This window comes from Hylaeus volcanicus, chromosome 3 (assembly GCF_026283585.1).
Source record: "Hylaeus volcanicus isolate JK05 chromosome 3, UHH_iyHylVolc1.0_haploid, whole genome shotgun sequence".
Taxonomy (NCBI): Eukaryota; Metazoa; Arthropoda; class Insecta; order Hymenoptera; family Colletidae; genus Hylaeus; species Hylaeus volcanicus.
In genome coordinates, this window is record NC_071978.1 from 6,366,131 (window position 1) to 6,383,368 (window position 17,238).

The 17,238-nt window shown below is 37.7% G+C and overlaps 1 protein-coding gene and 1 long non-coding RNA gene across 6 annotated transcripts in view; one reads left to right on the forward strand and one right to left on the reverse strand.

Moving 5' to 3' along the window:
- Positions 1 to 6,924, reverse strand: part of LOC128873088 (zinc finger CCCH domain-containing protein 13) — a 186,186-nt gene extending 179,262 nt beyond the window's left edge. The window contains exon 1 of the mRNA XM_054116363.1: positions 6,785 to 6,924. The gene's annotated coding sequence lies outside the window, so the exon portion shown is untranslated. The remainder of the gene's footprint in view (positions 1 to 6,784) is intronic.
- A 260-nt stretch (positions 6,925 to 7,184) lies between these two features.
- LOC128873089 (uncharacterized) overlaps positions 7,185 to 17,238 on the forward strand; it is a 31,699-nt gene continuing 21,645 nt past the window's right edge. The window contains exons 1-2 of one of the 5 annotated variants that reach the window (XR_008456320.1): positions 7,194 to 7,324; positions 15,370 to 16,633. This is a non-coding gene — a long non-coding RNA (uncharacterized LOC128873089). Of the gene's footprint in view, positions 7,325 to 11,768; positions 11,970 to 15,369; positions 16,634 to 17,238 lie in introns of those variants that run through there. The other 4 variants (XR_008456324.1, XR_008456323.1, XR_008456321.1 and 1 more) reach the window with 4 other exon arrangements.

Genomic DNA, 17,238 nt, shown 5'->3' on the forward strand with positions numbered 1-17,238 from the left:
GTAACCCAGTATCAATTTTTTCAATTCGCCTGCAGATTTGACAGCGCGTACCGTGCCATATCTACCTGAAAACGATCGCAACGCGCGTACACCGGTAAACGCGATCTGATTTATGCTCCCGAACGTATGAAATAAATCCGAAACTGATCCCCACTCGAGCACGGAACGTTTCAGTCAACATCGGCTTAAGAGGGAAAACATTCGATTAACGTTCCTTCGGAGTTTTTTTTTTTTGTTTTTTCAACAGCCCGTTTTCGTGCGTGTACGCACGAAATGCCCATTTCACGCGGCCGAAACGAACGGTTCGCTGGAAACAAACGCTATCGAGGGCACTTTGAGACAAAGGGTCGTGGAGATTTGTTTGCATTTTACTTTCGGCCTATTGAACACTCGTATTAATACTTATTACCTCGCGTATTTGTTAGCTTTGGTCATATCCAGTGGCGCTCCGATGTTTCCACGCATTCACCCTTTCGAAACTGAGTATTTGAAGTCATTTTTGGTTGAGATTTGCTGATCGGTAATTTTTTAATCCTTTCAGACCTGGCGTCTACAAAAGTTGAGGATACAAAATGAAGATATGCATACCAGCTTTTCTTGAAAACTACAGTATTAGGATTTTTTTTGTTTCACTTTTTCCATGCTAATTTTAGTGCAAGTTAACCCTAAATATTAAGTTACTTCTTAGCTTCTAAATTGACTAATAAATTTAAAATGTACGAGATTCGGTGAGAAAGATACAGATGAATATACTTCAGTACAAGGTGTTTAAAAGTGCTCGATTTAAGTATCTTTCAGCAGGCAGACTCCCAAGAATGAAAAACGAAGAAAAACAGTGATCTTCCGTTCTTATTATTCGACGATTAGAAGCGATGCAATAATACTATAAGAGGGGAAATTACGGTCTCGTAACGATAAAACACCGCGCAATGAGAACGAATATTCATTCTGATTAAGGAAGGAAATTACGATCGCGAGGGGATAAAACGGGCCTGGATGAACGAACACGGTCTCGAAGGAAATTGTTCTTTAAACGTTGGAGATACAAATGTTCTCCTGTGACAGTTTGCATCGTGAAAAATAGTATTCTTTTGTGCAACACCAGTGTAGTCGATTAAGTTCATACAGGCTAAATAGATTGCCTCCTCTATAGAAGTGTAAAATAAGAATTACATGTCTTCAAAGTTTAATCTGAACTTTATAATTAACAGGTATGACTTCATCACTTCAATCTCAATTTTATTCTTAAATTTAATTTATTTTTGATATGAAAAGGTGACTTTTTGCGAAGTTCTATGTTAACAATCGAATTACATTTATTTCAACGAGAAGTTTTTGATATATTTTTTGATAGGGAAATTTTAATTCAAAGATATCTTATCAGAGCATAGCGATTTTTCACAATAGCTGCAAATTAGAAATAGAAGCATGGTATTCCAGATTTTGAAAAATTGATTTCTATAACTCCTATGAAACACGTTATTTGTTCACCTACACAAAAACCAGGCTTGAAACAAAATTCCCGTAAATACTCGTGTTTGTCTGGGTTAGATCGACAGAGCAACAACTGATTTTTTATTAACAACACAGTGAAGAGCTTTCCTTGCCACAATTCCAAAATTTTACAACAAAAGAAAACAACTAAAAAGAAGGTAGAAACTCGTAAAGAAATATATTTTGAGCCTACTCAAGCCATGCTTATCTTCTTTTAGTTCTTTCTTTAGTTCAATTTCGTTAAAAACAAAACGAAATAATTAGTCGAAGCATTAACATTGCATAAGATAATTTCGTTCCATTCTTCCTGCGCGGTAAACGCGATATGCAGAGTTTTGTCGTCCGCATTCAACAACTTCTGGTTCCAGCATAACCTGATCTGAGATTTACATAAATTTTCCAACCAGAACAAGAACGAATCACGCAAATTGCGTTTTTCCTTGCGGAAAGTTCGAACGCGCAATTGTCTCCCTACGTCGCCACAGTGCTTTTCAAATGGTAGGACTAACTGCTAGGCGAAGAGTCGAGATGATCTCAATTATCGTTTCTCGATCGTCCGCTCGGAACATGAACGCTTATTTGAGCGACAAAAGCATCGCGCACCAAAACGAACGCGAGTCGTTTCCCATCGTATTATCATTCCGGTCTGTCTTTCCTCTTTTTCGCTAATTAAAATTCTCTAACGGCCGGAAAGACCGTACAGGAGTATCATCCTTGTTCTCTGATCTCTTCTATTAAGTTTGTTTTCAGCATTTCGCCCGAGCTCGAGGATATTGCCCCACCTCGGCCAAGAGTAAACGGAGTTTTCTTTTTAAAAAAAAGAAATTCCCAAGAAATACTCTCCGTTTGACGAAGTCGGCTTTAATGAAAACTGAACGCGGATGAAGAAATTCGGTCGAAAAATACACCGGATGTATTCTACACAAGATTTTCCACCGACTTTATAAGATTAATTTAATTTTCATACACTTCGGTCATCGCTCCAACTAAAAACAAGTCTGCAGTTTTGGTTCTCTATTTTCAGAGAAATTTTTCATTTTCACAATCTCGACGGACTCTCGTCGTTTCGTTGGAATTTCGCGAGTGAGAACTTTGTTTGACGGACTTTTTCACGCTCCGAAAAAATAAAATTTCATCGCTAAGAAAAAAGGGTTCGCCCGTGTCTATCGAGAGATGCTATCTAACCGGCTTTCGAGCGAGAAAAGAGGTAACATTCGAAAACGTAGCACACATCGCCGAAAAGCCACTATTCAGATTCTTAAATTGCCTCCAACGAGGTGATTGTATAAAATTCCAAAGCTGGGGGTTCGAATAAAGCCGATGGAAACCGCAGCCGGACGCCTTTCAAGTTAAAAGCAATCGCGTGAAAAGGAGCTCTCCCGTCCCGTGGCGATAATTTCCACTGAAGACGTCATCAGTTAAAACCCCAGGTACTTATTTACAGCGAAACGTAATATTCGTGCAACGGTTTATTTGCATAATCAAAAAAGTGCGCGACGAGGAGGGCCTTCAAAAGACGCTCCTAAATAGGAAAAGCAATCTTCCATGGGCTGGCTTCGATGCTACGTTATTAACGCAGCACCTTACCCTCCAGCCTTACTGCGTTCTCGAGATTTAAAAATGCTCGGGGATGTTTCTTCATAAATACACGTCGAGTTTCCAATTGCGATTCAAAAACGTTTAACGAGAATTAATTGAAATGTACTAGGTGTGTCTAGGTGAATCCATATGCGTGGAAAAGTAATTTAAAATAGAAGCATTTCTCCATCTTGTTACGTTGTGACGACACTGCCAGATTTTACGATGCGAGTGAAAATAATAAAATTCTGAAGCTGGTCATCGCAAATTTGTATCGTTAGGGCGAAGATAAAAATTACAAAATATGTTTTGATATATCAGTGTTGTAAATATGTAGCGTACAAAATAAAAAGGTTTTCATAACTTTTTCGTAACCAGCAATAGAATTTGAAGTGACGTGAATTCACGTCAGCAGTCACGAATATGTTAATTATTGGCAGAAATGGCTACAAGTTGAGAATGAATAAAATGGTATAATGAATATTTCAAGTTTTATTGACAGTAAACGGTAAAAATAAGGAGAATGGAGAAATAAAAAATAATTATTTTCCAAATGAGAAATTTTCCAAACAGCTCTTGTAGAATAATAGTTCAGTTCCTTGAAGTAGGAGGTTTCTGGACTAACGAAGAATTTTTGTCTATTGTCTTCAACAGCTTAACGGCCGCGCCCAAGTCAACTCAGGTGACATAATCAGCGGACAAACAGGTGGAACCATACTTGGTATTTAAAGCTATACGTGAAGTAAAAGCACTAATACAGAATTTAGACTGGAAATATTCAAATATACTTTTGTAACTAAGCCTAAATATTACAAAAGGAAAAAACGGAAATTAAGCGACTGTTATTTAAATGATTAGAGTAAAGAGAAACATCTCGATTGTTCTTATACCAAATCCTTTTTCAAGCTCCATAACGAAATGATTAAGGAAGATTATTTTGAAAGTAAGAAGGAAAACAAATGGAAAATAATTCTTTTCTATGTCTCCTTTCAATCGCGAGTTTTTCTAAAAAAAGAAAAAAAATGTATTAATATTCCAGACTACAATATGTCGATGGTCTACCCTCGTTTAATGCGGGAAATATCATCGTGAATAAGCGGAAATTTATTCGGCACAAAATACAGAGACGTTAAGACCTACAATTCCAGGTTTTCATTAAACTGATGAAAGCGCATTGTATTTTTAGACCGAGCCACGAACAGCGAAACATAAATTATCGCTTATTGATTATTCCGCGTTCATAATTAATCCCAACTCCGCACTCCCAATATTTGTATGATTCTTCTAATCCTCCGTTTTCATATCCAAAATATTTTCTTTACAATTAAACGTCCACTCGGATGTATTAATTTCAATTTCGTATCGATTTACGTCGCGTTTAGTCGTTTTTTAATTGAAATATTATCTTCGGAGATGTTCTTCGTACTTATCCCTGATAATAGTGGTACTTAATTCCAGGAGAAGAGCACAATAAAGAATCCCGAGTAAAGTCACTGTGTGAAAATTGAACTTTGAATTATAGAATGGAATATTTTGCACAATCAACAACTAAGAATTGAACTGTTCAATCGACTAATCGTGACGAAAGTGTCTCTATAATGGAGAAGTATGAGCCTAAATAACTTTTAGTTTTGTTCCATTCGAGAGTAGCTGGTTTCCGACGAAGTTAATGTTCGGCATCAGTAAAGTTCGAAACACAGCCGACAGTAAAAAGTCCAAGGTGCCCCTGGCTCGAATTGTGACTCGACAGAAATCGAGTTTCGGGTTTTGCGTTGCCCGATAAGAAGCTCCTTTCGATTAGCCAGAAACGCGAAAACTTTCGCGTAGAAATCCACTCCGTTGTTTCGTTTTATCCGGTGTTATCAATCATTCCAGGGAACTTTTCCGTGCCCCGTGTTTTCTCTCTGGACACGAAGAAAGATGAAAACTAAACATTTACTTCTGGCATAGGGGAACTAGATCTAAACTTCTCGAAGTTCTATCTCGGTAAACGCAAGATTTATCAAGTTAGCGTTGGATACGTTCTCCTCGTTAGGACCTTAATTCATCACTCAAGTTTAGACAACCCTAGTCACGATAAATTCGCATAGATCCTGTGTTACGAGCTGACACAAATCTCAGATCGTGATGAATTATCGATTCGTTGCGACATAACCTACTTCTCTGCGCGAAGATTATGTTACAGATGGTTTTTCTAACACTAGATGAATCTATTTGCGAGAGAAAATAGAATGAACATTTGTGATGGAATCACAACGATGCACCGTTGAAAAGAATTTTTCTTTGTGAAAACGTGCCTGTCAATTCGTGAGGCAATTTATAATTTTGTAATATGAAGTGAAGCTTCAGTTATATTATAATGGAAGACTCGAGCATTCATATACGACGTAATGTCTTATAAAGAGAATTGAAATGGAAAGTGAAATGGAAAGATTGAACTTCGATAGAAAGGAATAATCTTTCGGAACCTATCGGTGAATAAATAGAGAAGAAAAATAAATGTTGGATATAAGAAAAAGTTATTGCATCTTCCTAGAAGACAGTAACGAAGAGACTGAAGTGAAATGATATTTATCATAATTCGAGTTCGAATATTTCAGCAATTATTAGCTAACATATTATGGCGCGTAGCGAGAGTTACGGTTCCACTTTTTCCCGTAACATGTCGGACAGCCCCAAATTACTGGCGGGAGGCGAAAAACTAACTGACCGAACGCATATTGAACGCTATCAAATGTCAACTCCAAAACAGAATTTATGCCCCTACAAAATGACAAATAAATCATAGTCTGTGCCATCCCAGCTTGAAAAATCGAACTCGCATTTAGATCGTAATGTATGTGGTTAAATACGACGTGCGAATATACAGGTTTATGCAACAAATCATCGTGATCTACAATTGCGTTGTTAAAGGAGTTGTCTTGTTATGTTTATACATGAATGGAGAAGGATATCTCTTGATTCGAATATTTGTATGAAAATTGATCTAAGTTGAATTATTAAAAATATAATAGAAAGTGAGAAACAGTTTGTTAATTAATTTTCACAGAAGAAATTAGAAAAATGGTATTCGGTGTCGCCATTATTATTCTCTAAGCATCGTAATCGTAATCAGGATGATTGGCAAAGTCGTAACTATAGTCTTGATAAGCGTTATTATATGGAACGTTTTAAAATATTGAATAAAAACAGAATAGAATAAATCAGGAAAATATAACTCATTCATGAAGCCTCTACAAATTTTTTTTTGCTGTTTTATGTAAATGTGCTCTACCAATATAATCGTCAAAAAAGTAAATTAATAAAATTACAAAAATATTATAGAATACATTAAAAGAAAAACAAACACATTAATTTTCTCGTAAACCATTTCAAGACCACAATTTCGTCGAACATATTTTTATATACCAATCATAAAATAAAAAAAAAATAAAAATACGTCACCGTATAATTACGTAACCGACTGTTCACTCGAACATTCAAAACGTCAAACAAGTTCCCGCTGCGTAGATCGACTTACGGCATCACAAATAATAGACACTCGTGACAAGACCACTCGTCACATATAAAACACCGCACTCTTAAAGACTCGCAACAAAAAAAAAAAAAAAAACACAACTGTCAATTCCAAAATACTCGATATTTATTTATTAGTAATGGTACCTGTTCAAATTACAGTTTAAAAAGAATATCGCGCGCTTTTAGTACTCACCACAGCCAACGGGCCGAGCCGAGCCGGTCCTTCGGAAAACTTCTCTAACTCGATGAAACAACGGAGCACCAATTGTTAAAAAAAAAAAAAAACACGCTGACTGCGAATCACGCGTACAACTCACACGTAATCAAAAGAGACGTTCGTTTAACGATCGAGGCACGAAACGATCGCGGCAGTCGCTGTTTTTCACGATCGGGACCGACCACGACTGAGGGACGAACAGAGACAACACATACGGTACGGCGCGCGCGAAGCGACTGAACCTGTTCCGAGCCGCGGAGCCGCTGCAGGCCAACCGACTTCTACCGAGTCGAACGAAGGGTTTCGCTCGTGCGAGATCGTAAGGATTCAGACCGACCACGTTGCAAAACCATGCACTTTACGGGTCCGCGAAATAATCGTGCCAACGACGTTGTGCAGTCAACACCGGTACTCTTCTCCTGTCAAACTGTTAATCGACTACGACGTTGGCCGACGCGTTTCTGAGTACCGCTGTCAACACGTTACGATTCTCGACGGTTCGGCAGCGCGTAGTGAGTGAGTTTATTATTTATCGAAGTGTAACTTCTTTTACGACGTTAGAACGATTTGACGATTGCGTTAAATTTCCACGCAGAATGAGGTAGGACAGAGCATGCGTGAGTAGGACGGCAGTTTCAGCAGTATGCAGGTCATGAATGCGTGTGAGCATACATTTTCAGAATCGTTTCTGTTTGGCGCCAGCGATCGTTGTGGATGTTGCAAATTTTAAATACAAAATTTAATAGTTTTTAATATTCTATGACACCGATAAACCATTAAATTTTGTATTTAAAAACATTTCAATATTTCTTGCGGTTTCAACGATATTAGCAAAAATATAAATAATTATTTAGAATAAATCACGCTATACTTTCCATATGTAAAGTAATTAACTTAATCACTCTTCATCCAACTCCATTTTTAAAAAAAATCATACTTTCCTGTATAATCGAATTGGTGTCCAATAAATTTATGAATTTTTTGAAACGAACAAAAATATTTGCACTGAAGATGACCCCCCATTCAAATGACGCAGTCGCTGTTAGAATTGCTATCAGACCATTATGCTCGCTAGTTATTTTAGTGTTCCCGATCCGGCATCACCATCTCGAGGCTGTATTGACCGAAGACGTCCTCAAGTTTATAGGGTCACGTCGAAAGGAGGAGTTAAATTCATCGGCTCTTGTTGGAATGTGGTAAAGGCCGGAATGAAGGTCGATAAGCTTCTCAACCGGTTGTCACAATCTCCACCTAGCCGTGTTCCGAATCTAATAGAGTCTACATAGTAACTGTATGCGAAATTTCTACATTTTCCAAGGACGATACTAAACTGTCCAAAGAATTTCTGAGGTGAAAATAAAGATGAGGATAAAGACTTCTCAATGGGATTGAGTCTATGCTAATAAATAAAGTAAATAGAATATAGTGAATGAGTGGTTCCCAAGTGCTTCAAAGCCTCTGGCCAAGTCAAATAATATTTCCCACGAAATGTAACAAATTAGACCACTAACCTAAACATTCCTAATAAATAGAATTCTGTACACTACTTTAAACACCACAGGTTTCGTCTGACCTCGTCGACAATTTACGCCACGAACAGTATTCGGCAGCCTGGTGAATTTCAAATCATTCCTACAGGAAAGAAATACGAAATTAACGCGAGTTCGGGCTCATAGGAAATTAAACGCCATTGGTACCAGTTTTGCATCAGAAGTGCCTTAAAAAATTGATCTCGATCAATCGTTTATGCAAAACGAACGGGGAGCTCCGGCAGGGCGGGCTCGAATTGGAGCCTCCCTTGCGAATCGGCGTGAAAACACTTCGTCGAATACAACTAACTGTCAAGCGAGGCACGTATGTTCCCTAATTACACGCGCGGGACGTGTGCGTACACCATTTCGGGCAGGTCCGAGGCTGGTACATCGGTTCGTTACGCATCGGATCGAGCTACAATTTACGTAGTCGTTCGGCGTGTACCAGCACGCACCCACGCGTTAATCGTGACTTATTTCAATTCTTCAATTGTCCTCGCGTCAACGCCCGCAATCTGTTTAATTCCCACACCACCCTTCATAACGATTCCGCTCAAAGGGTTTCCGATCAAAGGGAAATGGCTGCATTTAAAATCGAAATTCTTTTACACGGACGCAGGGATTGTACAACTTAATGATTTTCATTGAATCGTTTCTACATTTAATGGAATCCTCGATATTATTTCTTTAAAATTAAAGTTTTTTTTTTATAGTATGAAGCAAATTTTGTTTAATTTGTACGATATTACGTGACTTAGAAATATAACGAATGCAGATGACCAGTTTCTGCAGTAGAGTCTTGAATTATAGTATCGACGAGTGATATTAACTTTTTGGTTGTGATTTTTTATTTCTTCGATATAGTAATGCCTACAAATTTAACAAAAATGAAGCTAGAAATGAGAGCCATAAAATATGCTGTTAAAATTTACTGTTCCATTTCCATGTTTTTCCAATCTTCCAGTTTTCCAGTGTTCGCCTAAGCAAATAATTCACACTTTCTTCCTCAGTACTAAACTTTCATGAACATCGCCAGAAAGCGCTTAGCGTATCCTTCGCAACGTTCAAAATTTATCCATAAATTACGCATGATTCTAAGCGATAATAATTCCCACTAGACGAGCTTCTCGTGTTACATTGATTAAAGGAGAGTAAGATTGAACTGAAGAAAGTGGTTACCTTGCGACGTGGTTTATAGTGCGTAAATAGTTACTCTCTTCACCCTGAGAACTTTCTTCTGTTTAGTATTACACGTGAACTCCGCGCAAGTAAATAAGGTAATTATTTATGTAACAAGAGGATATCAAACGGAGATTGTATGGATGCTGTACGAATTAATTAAGCTAAACTTCATGGCTTCTATCAATCACGTAACGGTGGAGGCGTTGCATCCTCGAGAAATTTAATTAACAATACTTATTGTAGGAGTGAACTCCGCCTGCGAAGTTTGGGTTACGTATCAGTTAACGGAAGTCCCTTTATGAGACATTTTGAGTAATTGCACGTCGTATCGAATTAGGAGAATTTACCGAGTCATCCGACGCGATGAACCGAATTGATGCTCCGGGCAACGATGTGAGTTAATCGTGATTTCATCTGATCAAGCCTGATTAAACTTGCTTGTATTTGGTTATGCTTAACAATGCTCGTTCGTGATAAATTAGGCACGTACCGTCTAAACTTCGAGCACTTCTGGGAGGAGTAGACCTTAATTTATTATTGCTTTGATGCAACGTGGATGGATATCAAAGCTGGAAATATATACATTATACTGCGTTCAGTATAGCCAAGAATAATAATAGAAAATTGTATTGTAAATTTGATTTGAAGATAGCAAACTAACGAAGTAAATTAATAAAGTCATGAAGTCTTGCGTTTCTTCAATAATCTTCAAAGAAAGTATAATTGTATTATTGTACCTAACATCACGTTCGTCTTCTTATTTAATTTGAAAAATCAGCCCTACGAGACGCGGTGAAATAAACTATGATGTCTCAGAGGCTAAGATCGTCGCGAGACGCGTCGAGTTGCAATTTACAGAGTCGTTTGGCGCGTTTCAACGAGTTAACGCTGCAGGCGACGACGCGAGTTGCTCGTGACTCGGTCTGATTAGGCTTGCGTATGCTTCATTAAATTTAGCAATGACTGCTCCAAGGGAAATCGCGTTAGACTAAGCACAGCTCTCAGAATGTGGAAGCTGTTCTTATTCGTTAGCGTTTGTGTGTATACGCTTACGCTGGTCGGTGACATAATCAATTTCATCAAAATAACGTATGTACAAATTACAATAAAACGTCTGCAATTTTCATTAGCGAGCATGCACGCTTACGTACGAATTTATTCGTTTCAACAATATTTTTTAACTCATGTTAATATATTGACACTTTACCAAATAATTTTAGTCTCCTCACAAAATGACGTATAGGTACGTCTTAATTACACGACCAGTTCATTATTGCACAAATCGATTAACTCTATAACACAAAATGTTGAGAAACGCGATGAAATAATGTGCATTGTTTTTTATAATTCCTTTTATAATAGAAATTCAAATAAATATTGAAAAAAGATTTTTCCTGTTCAGGAAAGTTATTATAAATATAAAAAGTCATTACTATACCAAATGCTTTGACAAATAAGTTTTGTTTTTTAGGGGGTTGTTATAGCTCGAGTACATCGGGATTGCCAAACCCGTACTGTAGGTTCGATTAAACATATCTACAGGCCCTGAGGGCTCCACTAGAGATTGATCTAGTAAAGAAAGAAAAGTGCTGAGTTGCTGGTAACAGTATTCAGTTACTTTTCACATTCAATTACACACCATGAAATTAAGGATATCAGTACTTACAGGCAATAAGGAAGTGTGCACCACTTTCTAAGGAAATTATCGGTATAAGCGCGACAGAAAGATACAGGCGATGTGGAGCACGTGAAACAAGTCATTAACGAGTCACGTTTGACATTAATAACGTCAGTCATAGACACATATGAATTTGTAACGGTTCCACGTTGTGTTCCTCTTCAAAATTCTGATTTCACTTCAATTTGATTGTCGTTAGAAGTGACATGCTCTCCGTTATTTGAATCAGTAGTTCTTGTTCTATTATTAAACACAAATTGTTTGTCACTTTTCGCTCAAGTATATTTAAGTTTCCAATTTATTGTTTTCTGAAACGGAGAGAACTGTAATTGAACGAGCATACTAAAATTAAATGGAATCTTGGAATTTATTGAATCACTTGAAAATTGTACGTGTATATCAGCTTACATTCCACGTTTTCAATTTATAATTTTCTAAAAGGATGGATAGAATTGCATTTGAATAGGAACTCCAAAAATGAATGCGAACTCTGAATTCATTGAATCGTCTGAGAATTCTATTTGCATTTTAGCTCGCATTTTCCTGGCGAATAGTGTAAGTACCCAATCCGTTATGGTCGGCAGTGTGGATTTCCAAATTGAAACATAATGAACCGAATGTCTGGTGAATTTGTTACCTAAACAACGCGCAGCAATCGATGCCAGTAATTCGAGGCGTCTCGAAAGCATGCGACGCTTCTCGTCGGTTCAAAAGCCAGCACATCGACGCCAGCATCGGTCCTGAGATGTCGTAACTTCGTCACCGTTAGGTATGGGTAATACCTCCTGGTAGGTTAGTCGCATATTATGCAAATTTGACCGTGTACGCGCTGCGTCCTCCGTCGTTTAATAGTACACTACTTAGTACCGATGTCGAGACGTGTGCGCATACTTTCATGCATGCAATATCTTCTTTTTACCGCTATTTGAATAAAAGAAATCTGTGACATTCCTGAGATTTTTAAAGTGTGATTACTGCCTCTCTGCTTTATGTAAAGTATCGAAACTAGAAATTGGAATGGTAATTAGTGACAAAACTGCGAGTCGAGTTACTATTTTTCTTATGTGATTGTCCTTTCAAGTAATTCCTTTGCATTATTTTCACGCGCGACTTTTAACACGTTTCGCCTTGAACTTTGGCGCGAAATTCTTGGCACATCTATGTTACGTCCTTGGACGTGCGCAACTTTAAAATCGTTCGCATGTAAGGTGCACTTTCTGCGCGGAAAACTTTCTCCAATTTATTTTTAATACAATCGTAAGTCATGAGCACGAGTCGCTGTAGTCATGCTTTCTCAAATTTATGAAAGTCATCCGAGCTGAAAAAGTATCGAAAGAAGAAACCACAAAGAATTACGAGCCGACCTTAATTGCGTTACTTCAACTTACTTGCCTTACTGTAATTCAATTGTAATTATATTTTACATATGTATACAATTTTACAATGAATCATCTATTTAAGAAACATTTTGTTATTGCATATCACTACATTTATTAATTTAACTTAACTTCATATTTCCTTTTGAACAAATCGAAAATGTTACTATTTCTAATTCCATTTATTATTACTTCATCATTAATGTAGACATGCTTCTATTAGAGAGAACTAAAACTACAGCTGGAAACGTAATAATAATACAGTCTATATAGACCACGTTCAAATCTGGACTAATAAATCAACCCTCAGGTACAAAAATTCGCTGAAATAATGCAATACCATACCATCGACAAGTCCAATGCAGCTTGTTTTGAATTCAGTCACGGTTACTGCGTCAATTGAACCAGTTCATTATTCCAAAAAGAACAGTCAGAAACGAGTGCGCCGTAACACAACGAAACACACTGACAAACAAAACGAATTGATATTGTCTATGGACTGTGCTCGGAATCATTACAAATTGCTCGCCGTTAATACGCTACATTGTATCGTTTATCGCCCGATATCAGCTTATCGATCTCTCCTTTATGAGTTTTCATCGATGCACTGAAAACTGCATAACAACTCGGCTAGTTACGAGCGTACGTGTCCGTAAGCATTCTTTATTATCGCCAGGCGCAGATGCGCGGAGATTTCACTTGACATTTCAAACTTCTCGGCCTCTTTCCCCGTTCTCCGCCTAGCTTATCGCGAGGACGATTGTTTGCACGACACGCCTAAAACGTAATTGCCTGTCGCGCGGCGACAAAATCGCGCGGAGCTGAGCCGCTGCAAGAGTGAGGACAAGGTGTAGGTTCTATTCGTGCTAACTTCTCAAAATATTGGTCGAACAAGGATAAAGCTAAAGAACAAGGATATACTATATGCATTGTAACTATTCAATTAATTCGGAGATGTACATGTTTAATGCATTTCAAAGTTTAAAGTCGAGATCGAGATCGTATATTCGAAATTGTCCAAAATTCGAGATCGATATGCATGTTTCGAGATTTTTCGAGATCAAGATCGAGATAATAGAAATTTCATCTCGTCTCGTCTCATGCGCATCATTATTCGCGGAAATATTGCGAAAGTTTAACTTCGTTGGAGAAAAAATGCTGCCCTGGATATCTGTGCTCCCGCTTGAACGATACATGGGTTCAATGCGCATTACGCAAGTGGGTCGAACGACTGCTGTCGAGAAACTTTGTGTGGAACATGGGATATAAAGTAAGGAATTTAATGAAACTATGGTAACACGATGCGGATACAGTTTACGCACGGCTAATGAGAAGACGTGTACATTTCGTTGCGCTGTACAGAATAAGTGGAATTGTATAGATACTTTGTTTTAATTTACATTTTTCTGTATATTGCAATTTAATTTAACTTTGTTTTTTGCCAAAGCCTGCTTCGATTCAACTGTCAAAATTAAAAATATATTAAAATTCGAATTATCTTCTTTTCTCGAGTATGCAAATTTTATTACAGAATTAAATTATTTGTATTTTTATTAACAGATTTTATTCGTCGTGTGTTCTTGAAAGGAAATTGCAGCCTTCTCTGTTTTAACTGGTTAGGATAAAGAAATTCTTTGAAATACTTCAAGATATTTTGTCTCTGGCAGTCCATCCAGTATGCTTATTTGTGTGAACAGGTTTCATAGAGATAGCTGTAATTGCAGTCTTGGGCAAAAGTCTGACTCCTGTTGAGAGACACTGTACCTGTTCAGCAATGCTATCTATGATTCATCGTTGCAACGTAACTGAGAAACACGCGGGCACTTAGGATCCTAACATCATGAACGAACTTATACAATAAGATACATTGCCGGAGTTAGCGTCTGAACAGCACTCCGTGGTCAAACTTTGAAAACTATCCTGCACAGCTTCCATGTTTTCCACAAATATACACATTTCCAAGAAAGTTATCTTACACTTTTAATAATAATGAAGGATGTCAGTGTCTTCTAAAAGCAAAGTTAATATTCTGAAGACATAAAATAAAGATAACGTATTATAGTTCTCTGTTGATGCTAGTACTTTGTATTGTGTATAAGTGTATGGCATTTTATTTTAAAGAGAATTATGTAAAATAATAATTTCTTGGCTCTGTAATATTGTTAATGGGCTTCCATACTTGAATATCATAGGAATATCTTTCTATTTCTGTTCAAATAAAAGGGTAGGAACCCATCCATCGACCCGATTTAAAAATAGACAATTAATGAGAGTTTTGTTTATTCACTTCTTGAAGTACGCATTTAATGTGCGAAGTGCGAGGGCGCAGACAATGAATTTTTAGAGAAAAAGAATTTTAATACATATTACGTATGCTCATGAATGAAATGTTAGCTTATGTGACCTCTGCTGGGTGAATGCCGCAGTAATTAAAATTGCAACAAGAAAAACTCTCGTACGCGTTGCCAGTATTAATTAAACGACTCCCAGGACGACTGGCGATTATTTTCCATATTCAGAGCATGAAAGTATTGTAACAACAAACACTGCCTGTGTCAAAATTATTATTTCATCTCCACATTTTTATCTTATAATATATTAATATCTGTGAATGTACATCGATTAGTTAACCACCTTTTACATTGAATTAAAATAAAAAAACCTAACGGTTGCATAGTTAGAAGTGATCATATCGCATTTGGCAGTCAAATGTCAAGAACTATTGCTGATAGATATATTTCCAATCACTTTGACAACTGAAAATAATAGATATCTTGCATCCTGGTCCACAAGGACTGTTGATAGTTGCAGCAGTATCGACAACTCAACTTCGACGCTAGGAAGATCAACCCCCAACGACCCCCGTTCGCCAGGTCGGGAAGGAAACGAGTCAAGATTCCAGTATACGCTTTCTCAGGTCTCGACGTTCGCTTCGGGGGTGCTTCGCAACGATACGGATCCCTTTGTTCGCGGCACGAGATGGAAAGGAAGGTTTCAATAACGTTGCTTCGTCGAACCATCGGCCGTCTCCGTACGAGCACGAATAAATTCCCTGGCCAACTACTGTATCCATTACTTTCCTCTTATCGACGCGCGTCTCTTCGTCGTGAAAGAGCGCGGCACGTGACCATTCACGAGGTCTCTGACGTCGCCGAAAAGTAAATAAGCCGTAAAATATCGCGTCGTCGGCGGCGCGGGGCGTCGCGGAGCAACGCGACGGGAAGAGGGCGAACTCTGACTGGATTTCCTTCGAGGGAGGCTCGATTTTGCCTTCGGGGGGTGCCATGGTATCCATCACGCGAGTCTGTCAAACCCACGTGGGATAAATGTTGCTTGTAAGACTTCGTAGACGCGTCGGGTGTTCCGGTTACTTCGCCACTGTCCTGACGGTTCGTGTTAACCCTTTGACTGCGTAAAGGGTTCGCATATTTTTAAAGTAACGATTTCTTTATCTTGGAATCGTCCTTATAATCTTATAATATAATATTTATTCTTATATCTGAAGTTTCAGATTGATATTCTCATATTTTGAATAGTTGAAAATAAATAACATGTATACTTCTCTTAAAAGGTGGAAAGGTTGTGAACGAACTGGTACCTATGCAATTCAATGACATAAAACTCTTACTGACTGAGTTAATTACTGACGATAATTTTTTGGCTATTCTTCTTTATTCATTTTATATAATGTTAGATGAAAGATACATCTGTATTTATGCATTCTGCAATATTTATTTGAATTTATATTATGAAGGGAATCTTAAAAAAAACAACGTATTTCGTCGCATTTCTCAACTTTTGGTTTTATGCAATTAATCAATTTGTGCAATGAACGACTCAAATATGTATCAAAATTCAAGCGTGCCTTTGAATTTTTCTTAAAAACTGGCGCAAACTCTCCGAGTGTCGTTAAAATTATAAATGTTGCAATCTGTTTCAACCGATACGGAGACTCTGTGAATGGATGGCAGCGATGAAGCGCGTAGGACGACGCAAAACTCACGGAGATGCTAAATCGATCTTGTATCCGATGGTCGGAGAACAATCCAAGCAAAACGTATGTATTCGTTTACATAACTGTCTCCGTACCAGAGAAGATAGGCTTTCATACGACGCGAAGAAACCGAGATGAGATCCGGGGTGGTTGAATCGAAAGCTTTTTCACGGTGATGCACATCGCGTGTTGCGGCTGAGTGTTAGCGATGGGTATTTAAAACACGCATTATTCAACATTTTCGATCAAACCGTTTCCCATCAAGTATTAGAATAGAATTTTTTCAAGCAAATAGTGCAATCTTATCACGTCCAAAAATATCCTATAATAAATTTAGTACATTTAATATATTGTTAAGAAATTTTCTGTTAATATATTAAATGTACTAAATTTATTATAGGATATTTTTGGACGTGATAAGATTGCACTATTTGCTTGAAAAAATTCTATTCTAATACTTGATGGGAAACGGTACAACGACAGGTAATCCATTGTTGCTCGAGATTGTCTTGGTTCTCAAGTATTTTGCAATAGTACGCAGCTTTATTACTTGAACCTGAACTCAGACTATCCCTCAGAATTTTAAACAAATTTTCCAACTCGTTCAAGCTATCGTTCCCATCGCTAGAAAAACCAGTCGTTATTTCGACCCCTTCCCACCCTTTCTC